This window comes from Triturus cristatus, chromosome 5_2 (assembly GCF_964204655.1).
Source record: "Triturus cristatus chromosome 5_2, aTriCri1.1, whole genome shotgun sequence".
NCBI classification, from domain to species: domain Eukaryota; kingdom Metazoa; phylum Chordata; class Amphibia; order Caudata; family Salamandridae; genus Triturus; species Triturus cristatus.
Window position 1 is genome coordinate 577,368,479 of NC_140588.1, and position 14,527 is coordinate 577,383,005.

The 14,527-nt window shown below is 53.2% G+C and overlaps 14 non-coding genes across 14 annotated transcripts; 6 read left to right on the forward strand and 8 right to left on the reverse strand.

The window, feature by feature from the left end:
- Nucleotides 1-689: 689 nt before the first annotated feature.
- Nucleotides 690-761, reverse strand: TRNAE-UUC (transfer RNA glutamic acid (anticodon UUC)). Its single transcript has one exon. It is a non-coding gene; the product is annotated as a tRNA-Glu (tRNA).
- A 243-nt stretch (nt 762-1,004) lies between these two features.
- Nucleotides 1,005-1,087, forward strand: TRNAL-UAA (transfer RNA leucine (anticodon UAA)). The gene has a single exon. It is a non-coding gene; the product is annotated as a tRNA-Leu (tRNA).
- A 1,828-nt stretch (nt 1,088-2,915) lies between these two features.
- Nucleotides 2,916-2,987, reverse strand: TRNAE-UUC (transfer RNA glutamic acid (anticodon UUC)). The gene has a single exon. It is a non-coding gene; the product is annotated as a tRNA-Glu (tRNA).
- Nucleotides 2,988-3,230: 243 nt separating this feature from the next.
- TRNAL-UAA (transfer RNA leucine (anticodon UAA)) lies at nt 3,231-3,313 on the forward strand. Its single transcript has one exon. It is a non-coding gene; the product is annotated as a tRNA-Leu (tRNA).
- Nucleotides 3,314-5,141: 1,828 nt separating this feature from the next.
- Nucleotides 5,142-5,213, reverse strand: TRNAE-UUC (transfer RNA glutamic acid (anticodon UUC)). Its single transcript has one exon. It is a non-coding gene; the product is annotated as a tRNA-Glu (tRNA).
- A 243-nt stretch (nt 5,214-5,456) lies between these two features.
- TRNAL-UAA (transfer RNA leucine (anticodon UAA)) lies at nt 5,457-5,539 on the forward strand. The gene has a single exon. It is a non-coding gene; the product is annotated as a tRNA-Leu (tRNA).
- A 1,126-nt stretch (nt 5,540-6,665) lies between these two features.
- On the reverse strand, nt 6,666-6,737 carry TRNAE-CUC (transfer RNA glutamic acid (anticodon CUC)). The gene has a single exon. It is a non-coding gene; the product is annotated as a tRNA-Glu (tRNA).
- A 945-nt stretch (nt 6,738-7,682) lies between these two features.
- TRNAL-UAA (transfer RNA leucine (anticodon UAA)) lies at nt 7,683-7,765 on the forward strand. Its single transcript has one exon. It is a non-coding gene; the product is annotated as a tRNA-Leu (tRNA).
- A 1,126-nt stretch (nt 7,766-8,891) lies between these two features.
- Nucleotides 8,892-8,963, reverse strand: TRNAE-CUC (transfer RNA glutamic acid (anticodon CUC)). Its single transcript has one exon. It is a non-coding gene; the product is annotated as a tRNA-Glu (tRNA).
- A 945-nt stretch (nt 8,964-9,908) lies between these two features.
- On the forward strand, nt 9,909-9,991 carry TRNAL-UAA (transfer RNA leucine (anticodon UAA)). Its single transcript has one exon. It is a non-coding gene; the product is annotated as a tRNA-Leu (tRNA).
- Nucleotides 9,992-11,117: 1,126 nt separating this feature from the next.
- Nucleotides 11,118-11,189, reverse strand: TRNAE-CUC (transfer RNA glutamic acid (anticodon CUC)). Its single transcript has one exon. It is a non-coding gene; the product is annotated as a tRNA-Glu (tRNA).
- Nucleotides 11,190-13,342: 2,153 nt separating this feature from the next.
- Nucleotides 13,343-13,414, reverse strand: TRNAE-CUC (transfer RNA glutamic acid (anticodon CUC)). The gene has a single exon. It is a non-coding gene; the product is annotated as a tRNA-Glu (tRNA).
- Nucleotides 13,415-14,044: 630 nt separating this feature from the next.
- Nucleotides 14,045-14,116, reverse strand: TRNAE-UUC (transfer RNA glutamic acid (anticodon UUC)). Its single transcript has one exon. It is a non-coding gene; the product is annotated as a tRNA-Glu (tRNA).
- Nucleotides 14,117-14,359: 243 nt separating this feature from the next.
- On the forward strand, nt 14,360-14,442 carry TRNAL-UAA (transfer RNA leucine (anticodon UAA)). Its single transcript has one exon. It is a non-coding gene; the product is annotated as a tRNA-Leu (tRNA).
- Nucleotides 14,443-14,527: the final 85 nt, after the last annotated feature.

Below are 14,527 nucleotides of genomic sequence, written 5' to 3' on the forward strand. Positions count from 1 at the left end.
AATCGAACCCGGGCCGCGGCGGTGAGAGCGCAGAATCCTAACCACTAGACCACCAGGGAACCCAGAGCCATACAGCAAAAGTTCCTACACTGCTCTCCTAGTGACAAAGCTCATGGGGGCTGAAAGCATATTTTATTCTACAGCGAATATGAATCAGAACTTGAAAAAACACTCATGATTCCACCAGACTGTTTGTCACTTCCAAGCACAGGCCATCCCCTCCCCCGTGCTACTGAACCGACGAATTCCTGTACAATCGGGATCCCCGGGAAATCACAAGAGGGACACCTAGTGGCCGCTGATAGCTCAAAGACAGCTGGTACACCTTCTCACACCTACCTCGTTATTCAGCTTGCTGGAAGAATACATTGCGAATGACCGATTCAAGAGTGCAAGGGAGAAGAGTGCTCCAAAGTAGATGTATACATCGCAGCCGGGTTTTCCAGCAATTTACCTTTCTGATGAGCTGGTACTGCACTTTACGCCCACATAGAGCACCTGACTGGGTGGGGGACTGCGTGCGCATGAAGGTGGCTGAGGGCAATGGGAGCAAAGCAACCTGGGACACGGGGGACCCAGCCCCTTTCCTCTGCTTTCGTCTATAGGTCGGGGTGCCTTTTTAAGGACCTTCGATTAAAAAAAGCTGAGCTGCGTGGACAAATTACGCACGTCTACGTCTTAGAGGGATCTTCCCTGACCGGGAATCGAACCCGGGCCGCGGCGGTGAAAGCGCCGAATCCTAGCCACTAGACCACCAGGGAGGAGATGCTCTTGTGAGCCTGCCTTGCTCACTTCCTTATTGTGACTAAGCTAACTCCACTGTATAGATTGCCCATAAAGTACGAGTGGGGAAAAGTTAGGTGTCACACAGTGTGTTTGTCATAAGCAATTACCTTTATCCTCCTGCAAAAGCCTTTTTACTCTGCAATCACCTCTTGCTGGACAGCCTGCGCTGGAGCAGCCAGCATGAAAAGGGAGCTGAGTAAGGCAGGGCCTAGGGTCTCACCAGGGTGGCCGAGTGGTTAAGGCGTTGGACTTAAGATCCAATGGACAGTTGTCCGCATGGGTTCGAGCCCCATCCCTGGTATGGGTTTTCAGCGGGTGTGTAGGAACTTGCAGATGCTTTTTTAAAGCATTTTCCTCTGCCCTCCTCACCCTCCCAGTGCCCTTCCTTAACAGTCCCAATTCACGTCTCAGCTGTGGGGTCTGCTGCTACTCTGCACTTAGCATGGATGCTTCCCAAAGCAATGCAGTGCCACCTACGCAGAGCCCCTGCTTAGAGAAATACACCTCCTATGTCTTTTCCCACTGAAGGGAGCAGGAGGAAGTACTTGCTTCCTGGGGAACATGGGCCTGCCACTGGAATTTGTTAACCCGCCTCTTGCGGATTTCTCCCCTTTCTTTGATTTACACCTGCAGGCTCTCCCTTGCCATCGGAGCAGGATCTGCTGATGCAGGCCCGGCTGGATCAAATGTGCAAAGGCTTGTCCCCAGGCCTCGGGAAAAAATTGAGCAGAGATTCCCGCCTCCGCCTCCGCCTCCTCTTGCCTTCCGAACGGGCTTCCAAACGGGCAATGCCCTGACGGGTCCCCCACGCCCCATCCTGCCTATGCCCACACCCCTGTATATGAGGGTGACCCATGTCCCTCACCCTCCATGCTCGAACGGAAGACACGTGTGTCCTGAGGGGAGCGCCAGACAGGCATTTCTCCGGCCAGGCAGACCCCTGCAGCACCCGTTAGGCTCCAAAGCCTGTACATTCCCAAGATGCCACTGGTCACTATGCAAATCAGACAGCCCTGGCCACACCCTCTCCGCCGCTGGGCTCTGCTGCTTTCGGTACGTGCAGCTCAGCTTTTTCTTACCCTGAACCAGACTTCCGTTTCAGCAAAAAGGTGGGTTGCAGTGGGTCCGGGATGCCATTTGGAGACAAAGCCTGCGTCCCTGTCAAAGATGACTTCCTGCCGCACACCATGTGGTCAGAAGCCTACGAAAAGAAGCGCACCTCGGAATACAGAATCTCACTTCCTCAAGAGCCTTGCACAAGAGATTTTCCTCCCGCCGAGGAAAGCAACTCAAAGGGAACCTTGCGAAAATCAAATTAGGAGCCAGATTGCGGGATGCTAGGCAAACTGTTTGTCAGAAAAGCAAATTCATTTTGAGAAGCCCTGACCTGCGGGAAGGAAAAGCATTCAAGGGCAGAAGAAGGACTGTTCCCTGACCGGAATTCGAACCCGGGCCGCGGCGGTGAGAGCGCCGAATCCTAACCACTAGACCACCAGGGAACCCACAGCCATACAGCAAAAGTTCCTACACTGCTCTCCTAGTGACAAAGCTCATGGGGGCTGAAAGCATATTTTATTCTACAGCGAATATGAATCAGAACTTGAAAAAACACTCATGATTCCACCAGACTGTTTGTCACTTCCAAGCACAGGCCATCCCCTCCCCCGTGCTACTGAACCGACGAATTCCTGTACAATCGGGATCCCCGGGAAATCACAAGAGGGACACCTAGTGGCCGCTGATAGCTCAAAGACAGCTGGTACACCTTCTCACACCTACCTCGTTATTCAGCTTGCTGGAAGAATACATTGCGAATGACCGATTCAAGAGTGCAAGGGAGAAGAGTGCTCCAAAGTAGATGTATACATCGCAGCCGGGTTTTCCAGCAATTTACCTTTCTGATGAGCTGGTACTGCACTTTACGCCCACATAGAGCACCTGACTGGGTGGGGGACTGCGTGCGCATGAAGGTGGCTGAGGGCAATGGGAGCAAAGCAACCTGGGACACAGGGGACCCAGCCCCTTTCCTCTGCTTTCGTCTATAGGTCGGGGTGCCTTTTTAAGGACCTTCGATTAAAAAAAGCTGAGCTGCGTGGACAAATTACGCACGTCTACGTCTTAGAGGGATCTTCCCTGACCGGGAATCGAACCCGGGCCGCGGCGGTGAAAGCGCCGAATCCTAGCCACTAGACCACCAGGGAGGAGATGCTCTTGTGAGCCTGCCTTGCTCACTTCCTTATTGTGACTAAGCTAACTCCACTGTATAGATTGCCCATAAAGTACGAGTGGGGAAAAGTTAGGTGTCACACAGTGTGTTTGTCATAAGCAATTACCTTTATCCTCCTGCAAAAGCCTTTTTACTCTGCAATCACCTCTTGCTGGACAGCCTGCGCTGGAGCAGCCAGCATGAAAAGGGAGCTGAGTAAGGCAGGACCTAGGGTCTCACCAGGGTGGCCGAGTGGTTAAGGCGTTGGACTTAAGATCCAATGGACAGTTGTCCGCATGGGTTCGAGCCCCATCCCTGGTATGGGTTTTCAGTGGGTGTGTAGGAACTTGCAGATGCTTTTGTAAAGCATTTTCCTCTGCCCTCCTCACCCTCCCAGTGCCCTTCCTTAACAGTCCCAATTCACGTCTCAGCTGTGGGGTCTGCTGCTACTCTGCACTTAGCATGGATGTTTGCCAAAGCAATGCAGTGCCACCTACGCAGAGCCCCTGCTTAGAGAAATACACCTCCTATGTCTTTTCCCACTGAAGGTAGCAGGAGGAAGTACTTGCTTCCTGGGGAACATGGGCCTGCCACTGGAATTTGTTAACCCGCCTCTTGCGGATTTCTCCCCTTTCTTTGATTTACACCTGCAGGCTCTCCCTTGCCATCGGAGCAGGATCTGCTGATGCAGGCCCGGCTGGATCAAATGTGCAAAGGCTTGTCCCCAGGCCTCGGGAAAAAATTTAGCAGAGATTCCCGCCTCCGCCTCCGCCTCCTCTTGCCTTCCGAACGGGCTTCCAAACGGGCAATGCCCTGACGGGTCCCCCACGCCCCATCCTGCCCATGCCCACACCCCTGTATATGAGGGTGACCCATGTCCCTCACCCTCCATGCTCGAACGGAAGACACGTGTGTCCTGAGGGGAGCGCCAGACAGGCATTTCTCCGGCCAGGCAGACCCCTGCAGCACCCGTTAGGCTCCAAAGCCTGTACATTCCCAAGATGCCACTGGTCACTATGCAAATCAGACAGCCCTGGCCACACCCTCTCCGCCGCTGGGCTCTGCTGCTTTCGGTACGTGCAGCTCAGCTTTTTCTTACCCTGAACCAGACTTCCGTTTCAGCAAAAAGGTGGGTTGCAGTGGGTCCGGGATGCCATTTGGAGACAAAGCCTGCGGCCCTGTCAAAGATGACTTCCTGCCGCACACCATGTGGTCAGAAGCCTACGAAAAGAAGCGCACCTCGGAATACAGAATCTCACTTCCTCAAGAGCCTTGCACAAGAGATTTTCCTCCCGCCGAGGAAAGCAACTCAAAGGGAACCTTGCGAAAATCAAATTAGGAGCCAGATTGCGGGATGCTAGGCAAACTGTTTGTCAGAAAAGCAAATTCATTTTGAGAAGCCCTGACCTGCGGGAAGGAAAAGCATTCAAGGGCAGAAGAAGGACTGTTCCCTGACCGGAATTCGAACCCGGGCCGCGGCGGTGAGAGCGCCGAATCCTAACCACTAGACCACCAGGGAACCCACAGCCATACAGCAAAAGTTCCTACACTGCTCTCCTAGTGACAAAGCTCATGGGGGCTGAAAGCATATTTTATTCTACAGCGAATATGAATCAGAACTTGAAAAAACACTCATGATTCCACCAGACTGTTTGTCACTTCCAAGCACAGGCCATCCCCTCCCCCGTGCTACTGAACCGACGAATTCCTGTACAATCGGGATCCCCGGGAAATCACAAGAGGGACACCTAGTGGCCGCTGATAGCTCAAAGACAGCTGGTACACCTTCTCACACCTACCTCGTTATTCAGCTTGCTGGAAGAATACATTGCGAATGACCGATTCAAGAGTGCAAGGGAGAAGAGTGCTCCAAAGTAGATGTATACATCGCAGCCGGGTTTTCCAGCAATTTACCTTTCTGATGAGCTGGTACTGCACTTTACGCCCACATAGAGCACCTGACTGGGTGGGGGACTGCGTGCGCATGAAGGTGGCTGAGGGCAATGGGAGCAAAGCAACCTGGGACACAGGGGACCCAGCCCCTTTCCTCTGCTTTCGTCTATAGGTCGGGGTGCCTTTTTAAGGACCTTCGATTAAAAAAAGCTGAGCTGCGTGGACAAATTACGCACGTCTACGTCTTAGAGGGATCTTCCCTGACCGGGAATCGAACCCGGGCCGCGGCGGTGAAAGCGCCGAATCCTAGCCACTAGACCACCAGGGAGGAGATGCTCTTGTGAGCCTGCCTTGCTCACTTCCTTATTGTGACTAAGCTAACTCCACTGTATAGATTGCCCATAAAGTACGAGTGGGGAAAAGTTAGGTGTCACACAGTGTGTTTGTCATAAGCAATTACCTTTATCCTCCTGCAAAAGCCTTTTTACTCTGCAATCACCTCTTGCTGGACAGCCTGCGCTGGAGCAGCCAGCATGAAAAGGGAGCTGAGTAAGGCAGGACCTAGGGTCTCACCAGGGTGGCCGAGTGGTTAAGGCGTTGGACTTAAGATCCAATGGACAGTTGTCCGCATGGGTTCGAGCCCCATCCCTGGTATGGGTTTTCAGTGGGTGTGTAGGAACTTGCAGATGCTTTTGTAAAGCATTTTCCTCTGCCCTCCTCACCCTCCCAGTGCCCTTCCTTAACAGTCCCAATTCACGTCTCAGCTGTGGGGTCTGCTGCTACTCTGCACTTAGCATGGATGTTTGCCAAAGCAATGCAGTGCCACCTACGCAGAGCCCCTGCTTAGAGAAATACACCTCCTATGTCTTTTCCCACTGAAGGTAGCAGGAGGAAGTACTTGCTTCCTGGGGAACATGGGCCTGCCACTGGAATTTGTTAACCCGCCTCTTGCGGATTTCTCCCCTTTCTTTGATTTACACCTGCAGGCTCTCCCTTGCCATCGGAGCAGGATCTGCTGATGCAGGCCCGGCTGGATCAAATGTGCAAAGGCTTGTCCCCAGGCCTCGGGAAAAAATTTAGCAGAGATTCCCGCCTCCGCCTCCGCCTCCTCTTGCCTTCCGAACGGGCTTCCAAACGGGCAATGCCCTGACGGGTCCCCCACGCCCCATCCTGCCCATGCCCACACCCCTGTATATGAGGGTGACCCATGTCCCTCACCCTCCATGCTCGAACGGAAGACACGTGTGTCCTGAGGGGAGCGCCAGACAGGCATTTCTCCGGCCAGGCAGACCCCTGCAGCACCCGTTAGGCTCCAAAGCCTGTACATTCCCAAGATGCCACTGGTCACTATGCAAATCAGACAGCCCTGGCCACACCCTCTCCGCCGCTGGGCTCTGCTGCTTTCGGTACGTGCAGCTCAGCTTTTTCTTACCCTGAACAAGACTTCCGTTTCAGCAAAAAGGTGGGTTGCAGTGGGTCCGGGATGCCATTTGGAGACAAAGCCTGCGGCCCTGTCAAAGATGACTTCCTGCCGCACACCATGTGGTCAGAAGCCTACGAAAAGAAGCGCACCTCGGAATACAGAATCTCACTTCCTCAAGAGCCTTGCACAAGAGATTTTCCTCCCGCCGAGGAAAGCAACTCAAAGGGAACCTTGCGAAAATCAAATTAGGAGCCAGATTGCGGGATGCTAGGCAAACTGTTTGTCAGAAAAGCAAATTCATTTTGAGAAGCCCTGACCTGCGGGAAGGAAAAGCATTCAAGGGCAGAAGAAGGACTGTTCCCTGACCGGGAATCGAACCCGGGCCGCGGCGGTGAGAGCGCCGAATCCTAACCACTAGACCACCAGGGAACCCACAGCCATACAGCAAAAGTTCCTACACTGCTCTCCTAGTGACAAAGCTCATGGGGGCTGAAAGCATATTTTATTCTACAGCGAATATGAATCAGAACTTGAAAAAACACTCATGATTCCACCAGACTGTTTGTCACTTCCAAGCACAGGCCATCCCCTCCCCCGTGCTACTGAACCGACGAATTCCTGTACAATCGGGATCCCCGGGAAATCACAAGAGGGACACCTAGTGGCCGCTGATAGCTCAAAGACAGCTGGTACACCTTCTCACACCTACCTCGTTATTCAGCTTGCTGGAAGAATACATTGCGAATGACCGATTCAAGAGTGCAAGGGAGAAGAGTGCTCCAAAGTAGATGTATACATCGCAGCCGGGTTTTCCAGCAATTTACCTTTCTGATGAGCTGGTACTGCACTTTACGCCCACATAGAGCACCTGACTGGGTGGGGGACTGCGTGCGCATGAAGGTGGCTGAGGGCAATGGGAGCAAAGCAACCTGGGACACAGGGGACCCAGCCCCTTTCCTCTGCTTTCGTCTATAGGTCGGGGTGCCTTTTTAAGGACCTTCGATTAAAAAAAGCTGAGCTGCGTGGACAAATTACACACGTCTACGTCTTAGAGGGATCTTCCCTGACCGGGAATCGAACCCGGGCCGCGGCAGTGAATGCGCCGAATCCTAGCCACTAGACCACCAGGGAGGAGATGCTCTTGTGAGCCTGCCTTGCTCACTTCCTTATTGTGACTAAGCTAACTCCACTGTATAGATTGCCCATAAAGTACGAGTGGGGAAAAGTTAGGTGTCACACAGTGTGTTTGTCATAAGCAATTACCTTTATCCTCCTGCAAAAGCCTTTTTACTCTGCAATCACCTCTTGCTGGACAGCCTGCGCTGGAGCAGCCAGCATGAAAAGGGAGCTGAGTAAGGTAGGGCCTAGGGTCTCACCAGGGTGGCCGAGTGGTTAAGGCGTTGGACTTAAGATCCAATGGACAGTTGTCCGCATGGGTTCGAGCCCCATCCCTGGTATGGGTTTTCAGCGGGTGTGTAGGAACTTGCAGATGCTTTTTTAAAGCATTTTCCTCTGCCCTCCTCACCCTCCCAGTGCCCTTCCTTAACAGTCCCAATTCACGTCTCAGCTGTGGGGTCTGCTGCTACTCTGCACTTAGCATGGATGCTTCCCAAAGCAATGCAGTGCCACCTACGCAGAGCCCCTGCTTAGAGAAATACACCTCCTATGTCTTTTCCCACTGAAGGGAGCAGGAGGAAGTACTTGCTTCCTGGGGAACATGGGCCTGCCACTGGAATTTGTTAACCCGCCTCTTGCGGATTTCTCCCCTTTCTTTGATTTACACCTGCAGGCTCTCCATTGCCATCGGAGCAGGATCTGCTGATGCAGGCCCGGCTGGATCAAATGTGCAAAGGCTTGTCCCCAGGCCTCGGGAAAAAATTGAGCAGAGATTCCCGCCTCCGCCTCCGCCTCCTCTTGCCTTCCGAACGGGCTTCCAAACGGGCAATGCCCTGACGGGTCCCCCACGCCCCATCCTGCCCATGCCCACACCCCTGTATATGAGGGTGACCCATGTCCCTCACCCTCCATGCTCGAACGGAAGACACGTGTGTCCTGAGGGGAGCGCCAGACAGGCATTTCTCCGGCCAGGCAGACCCCTGCAGCACCCGTTAGGCTCCAAAGCCTGTACATTCCCAAGATGCCACTGGTCACTATGCAAATCAGACAGCCCTGGCCACACCCTCTCCGCCGCTGGGCTCTGCTGCTTTCGGTACGTGCAGCTCAGCTTTTTCTTACCCTGAACCAGACTTCCGTTTCAGCAAAAAGGTGGGTTGCAGTGGGTCCGGGATGCCATTTGGAGACAAAGCCTGCGGCCCTGTCAAAGATGACTTCCTGCCGCACACCATGTGGTCAGAAGCCTACGAAAAGAAGCGCACCTCGGAATACAGAATCTCACTTCCTCAAGAGCCTTGCACAAGAGATTGTCCTCCCGCCGAGGAAAGCAACTCAAAGGGAACCTTGCGAAAATCAAATTAGGAGCCAGATTGCGGGATGCTAGGCAAACTGTTTGTCAGAAAAGCAAATTCATTTTGAGAAGCCCTGACCTGCGGGAAGGAAAAGCATTCAAGGGCAGAAGAAGGACTGTTCCCTGACCGGGAATCGAACCCGGGCCGCGGCGGTGAGAGCGCCGAATCCTAACCACTAGACCACCAGGGAACCCACAGCCATACAGCAAAAGTTCCTACACTGCTCTCCTAGTGACAAAGCTCATGGGGGCTGAAAGCATATTTTATTCTACAGCGAATATGAATCAGAACTTGAAAAAACACTCATGATTCCACCAGACTGTTTGTCACTTCCAAGCACAGGCCATCCCCTCCCCCGTGCTACTGAACCGACGAATTCCTGTACAATCGGGATCCCCGGGAAATCACAAGAGGGACACCTAGTGGCCGCTGATAGCTCAAAGACAGCTGGTACACCTTCTCACACCTACCTCGTTATTCAGCTTGCTGGAAGAATACATTGCGAATGACCGATTCAAGAGTGCAAGGGAGAAGAGTGCTCCAAAGTAGATGTATACATCGCAGCCGGGTTTTCCAGCAATTTACCTTTCTGATGAGCTGGTACTGCACTTTACGCCCACATAGAGCACCTGACTGGGTGGGGGACTGCGTGCGCATGAAGGTGGCTGAGGGCAATGGGAGCAAAGCAACCTGGGACACAGGGGACCCAGCCCCTTTCCTCTGCTTTCGTCTATAGGTCGGGGTGCCTTTTTAAGGACCTTCGATTAAAAAAAGCTGAGCTGCGTGGACAAATTACACACGTCTACGTCTTAGAGGGATCTTCCCTGACCGGGAATCGAACCCGGGCCGCGGCAGTGAAAGCGCCGAATCCTAGCCACTAGACCACCAGGGAGGAGATGCTCTTGTGAGCCTGCCTTGCTCACTTCCTTATTGTGACTAAGCTAACTCCACTGTATAGATTGCCCATAAAGTACGAGTGGGGAAAAGTTAGGTGTCACACAGTGTGTTTGTCATAAGCAATTACCTTTATCCTCCTGCAAAAGCCTTTTTACTCTGCAATCACCTCTTGCTGGACAGCCTGCGCTGGAGCAGCCAGCATGAAAAGGGAGCTGAGTAAGGTAAGGCCTAGGGTCTCACCAGGGTGGCCGAGTGGTTAAGGCGTTGGACTTAAGATCCAATGGACAGTTGTCCGCATGGGTTCGAGCCCCATCCCTGGTATGGGTTTTCAGCGGGTGTGTAGGAACTTGCAGATGCTTTTTTAAAGCATTTTCCTCTGCCCTCCTCACCCTCCCAGTGCCCTTCCTTAACAGTCCCAATTCACGTCTCAGCTGTGGGGTCTGCTGCTACTCTGCACTTAGCATGGATGCTTCCCAAAGCAATGCAGTGCCACCTACGCAGAGCCCCTGCTTAGAGAAATACACCTCCTATGTCTTTTCCCACTGAAGGGAGCAGGAGGAAGTACTTGCTTCCTGGGGAACATGGGCCTGCCACTGGAATTTGTTAACCCGCCTCTTGCGGATTTCTCCCCTTTCTTTGATTTACACCTGCAGGCTCTCCATTGCCATCGGAGCAGGATCTGCTGATGCAGGCCCGGCTGGATCAAATGTGCAAAGGCTTGTCCCCAGGCCTCGGGAAAAAATTGAGCAGAGATTCCCGCCTCCGCCTCCGCCTCCTCTTGCCTTCCGAACGGGCTTCCAAACGGGCAATGCCCTGACGGGTCCCCCACGCCCCATCCTGCCCATGCCCACACCCCTGTATATGAGGGTGACCCATGTCCCTCACCCTCCATGCTCGAACGGAAGACACGTGTGTCCTGAGGGGAGCGCCAGACAGGCATTTCTCCGGCCAGGCAGACCCCTGCAGCACCCGTTAGGCTCCAAAGCCTGTACATTCCCAAGATGCCACTGGTCACTATGCAAATCAGACAGCCCTGGCCACACCCTCTCCGCCGCTGGGCTCTGCTGCTTTCGGTACGTGCAGCTCAGCTTTTTCTTACCCTGAACCAGACTTCCGTTTCAGCAAAAAGGTGGGTTGCAGTGGGTCCGGGATGCCATTTGGAGACAAAGCCTGCGGCCCTGTCAAAGATGACTTCCTGCCGCACACCATGTGGTCAGAAGCCTACGAAAAGAAGCGCACCTCGGAATACAGAATCTCACTTCCTCAAGAGCCTTGCACAAGAGATTTTCCTCCCGCCGAGGAAAACAACTCAAAGGGAACCTTGCGAAAATCAAATTAGGAGCCAGATTGCAGGATGCTAGGCAAACTGTTTGTCAGAAAAGCAAATTCATTTTGAGAAGCCCTGACCTGCGGGAAGGAAAAGCATTCAAGGGCAGAAGAAGGACTGTTCCCTGACCGGGAATCGAACCCGGGCCGCGGCGGTGAGAGCGCCGAATCCTAACCACTAGACCACCAGGGAACCCACAGCCATACAGCAAAAGTTCCTACACTGCTCTCCTAGTGACAAAGCTCATGGGGGCTGAAAGCATATTTTATTCTACAGCGAATATGAATCAGAACTTGAAAAAACACTCATGATTCCACCAGACTGTTTGTCACTTCCAAGCACAGGCCATCCCCTCCCCCGTGCTACTGAACCGACGAATTCCTGTACAATCGGGATCCCCGGGAAATCACAAGAGGGACACCTAGTGGCCGCTGATAGCTCAAAGACAGCTGGTACACCTTCTCACACCTACCTCGTTATTCAGCTTGCTGGAAGAATACATTGCGAATGACCGATTCAAGAGTGCAAGGGAGAAGAGTGCTCCAAAGTAGATGTATACATCGCAGCCGGGTTTTCCAGCAATTTACCTTTCTGATGAGCTGGTACTGCACTTTACGCCCACATAGAGCACCTGACTGGGTGGGGGACTGCGTGCGCATGAAGGTGGCTGAGGGCAATGGGAGCAAAGCAACCTGGGACACAGGGGACCCAGCCCCTTTCCTCTGCTTTCGTCTATAGGTCGGGGTGCCTTTTTAAGGACCTTCGATTAAAAAAAGCTGAGCTGCGTGGACAAATTACACACGTCTACGTCTTAGAGGGATCTTCCCTGACCGGGAATTGAACCCGGGCCGCGGCGGTGAAAGCGCCGAATCCTAGCCACTAGACCACCAGGGAGGAGATGCTCTTGTGAGCCTGCCTTGCTCACTTCCTTATTGTGACTAAGCTAACTCCACTGTATAGATTGCCCATAAAGTACGAGTGGGGAAAAGTTAGGTGTCACACAGTGTGTTTGTCATAAGCAATTACCTTTATCCTCCTGCAAAAGCCTTTTTACTCTGCAATCACCTCTTGCTGGACAGCCTGCGCTGGAGCAGCCAGCATGAAAAGGGAGCTGAGTAAGGCAGGGCCTAGGGTCTCACCAGGGTGGCCGAGTGGTTAAGGCGTTGGACTTAAGATCCAATGGACAGTTGTCCGAATGGGTTCGAGCCCCATCCCTGGTATGGGTTTTCAGCGGGTGTGTAGGAACTTGCAGATGCTTTTTTAAAGCATTTTCCTCTGCCCTCCTCACCCTCCCAGTGCCCTTCCTTAACAGTCCCAATTCACGTCTCAGCTGTGGGGTCTGCTGCTACTCTGCACTTAGCATGGATGCTTCCCAAAGCAATGCAGTGCCACCTACGCAGAGCCCCTGCTTAGAGAAATACACCTCCTATGTCTTTTCCCACTGAAGGGAGCAGGAGGAAGTACTTGCTTCCTGGGGAACATGGGCCTGCCACTGGAATTTGTTAACCCGCCTCTTGCGGATTTCTCCCCTTTCTTTGATTTACACCTGCAGGCTCTCCCTTGCCATCGGAGCAGGATCTGCTGATGCAGGCCCGGCTGGATCAAATGTGCAAAGGCTTGTCCCCAGGCCTCGGGAAAAAATTGAGCAGAGATTCCCGCCTCCGCCTCCGCCTCCTCTTGCCTTCCGAACGGGCTTCCAAACGGGCAATGCCCTGACGGGTACCCCACGCCCCACCCTGCCCATGCCCACACCCCTGTATATGAGGGTGACCCATGTCCCTCACCCTCCATGCTCGAACGGAAGACACGTGTGTCCTGAGGGGAGCGCCAGACAGGCATTTCTCCGGCCAGGCAGACCCCTGCAGCACCCGTTAGGCTCCAAAGCCTGTACATTCCCAAGATGCCACTGGTCACTATGCAAATCAGACAGCCCTGGCCACACCCTCTCCGCCGCTGGGCTCTGCTGCTTTCGGTACGTGCAGCTCAGCTTTTTCTTACCCTGAACCAGACTTCCGTTTCAGCAAAAAGGTGGGTTGCAGTGGGTCCGGGATGCCATTTGGAGACAAAGCCTGCGGCCCTGTCAAAGATGACTTCCTGCCGCACACATGTGGTCAGAAGCCTACGAAAAGAAGCGCACCTCGGAATACAGAATCTCACTTCCTCAAGAGCCTTGCACAAGAGATTGTCCTCCCGCCGAGGAAAGCAACTCAAAGGGAACCTTGCGAAAATCAAATTAGGAGCCAGATTGCGGGATGCTAGGCAAACTGTTTGTCAGAAAAGCAAATTCATTTTGAGAAGCCCTGACCTGCGGGAAGGAAAAGCATTCAAGGGCAGAAGAAGGACTGTTCCCTGACCGGGAATCGAACCCGGGCCGCGGCGGTGAGAGCGCCGAATCCTAACCACTAGACCACCAGGGAACCCACAGCCATACAGCAAAAGTTCCTACACTGCTCTCCTAGTGACAAAGCTCATGGGGGCTGAAAACATATTTTATTCTACAGCGAATATGAATCAGAACTTGAAAAAACACTCATGATTCCACCAGACTGTTTGTCACTTCCAAGCACAGGCCATCCCCTCCCCCGTGCTACTGAACCGACGAATTCCTGTACAATCGGGATCCCCGGGAAATCACAAGAGGGACACCTAGTGGCCGCTGATAGCTCAAAGACAGCTGGTACACCTTCTCACACCTACCTCGTTATTCAGCTTGCTGGAAGAATACATTGCGAATGACCGATTCAAGAGTGCAAGGGAGAAGAGTGCTCCAAAGTAGATGTATACATCGCAGCCGGGTTTTCCAGCAATTTACCTTTCTGATGAGCTGGTACTGCACTTTACGCCCACATAGAGCACCTGACTGGGTGGGGGACTGCGTGTGCATGAAGGTGGCTGAGGGCAATGGGAGCAAAGCAACCTGGGACACAGGGGACCCAGCCCCTTTCCTCTGCTTTCGTCTATAGGTCGGGGTGCCTTTTTAAGGACCTTCGATTAAAAAAAGCTGAGCTGCGTTGACAAATTACGCACGTCTACGTCTTAGAGGGATCTTCCCTGACCGGGAATCGAACCCGGGCCGCGGCGGTGAAAGCGCCGAATCCTAGCCACTAGACCACCAGGGAGGAGATGCTCTTGTGAGCCTGCCTTGCTCACTTCCTTATTGTGACTAAGCTAACTCCACTGTATAGATTGCCCATAAAGTACGAGTGGGGAAAAGTTAGGTGTCACACAGTGTGTTTGTCATAAGCAATTACCTTTATCCTCCTGCAAAAGCCTTTTTACTCTGCAATCACCTCTTGCTGGACAGCCTGCGCTGGAGCAGCCAGCATGAAAAGGGAGCTGAGTAAGGTAGGGCCTAGGGTCTCACCAGGGTGGCCGAGTGGTTAAGGCGTTGGACTTAAGATCCAATGGACAGTTGTCCGCATGGGTTCGAGCCCCATCCCTGGTATGGGTTTTCAGCGGGTGTGTAGGAACTTGCAGATGCTTTTGTAAAGCATTTTCCTCTGCCCTCCTCACCCTCCCAGTGCCCTTCC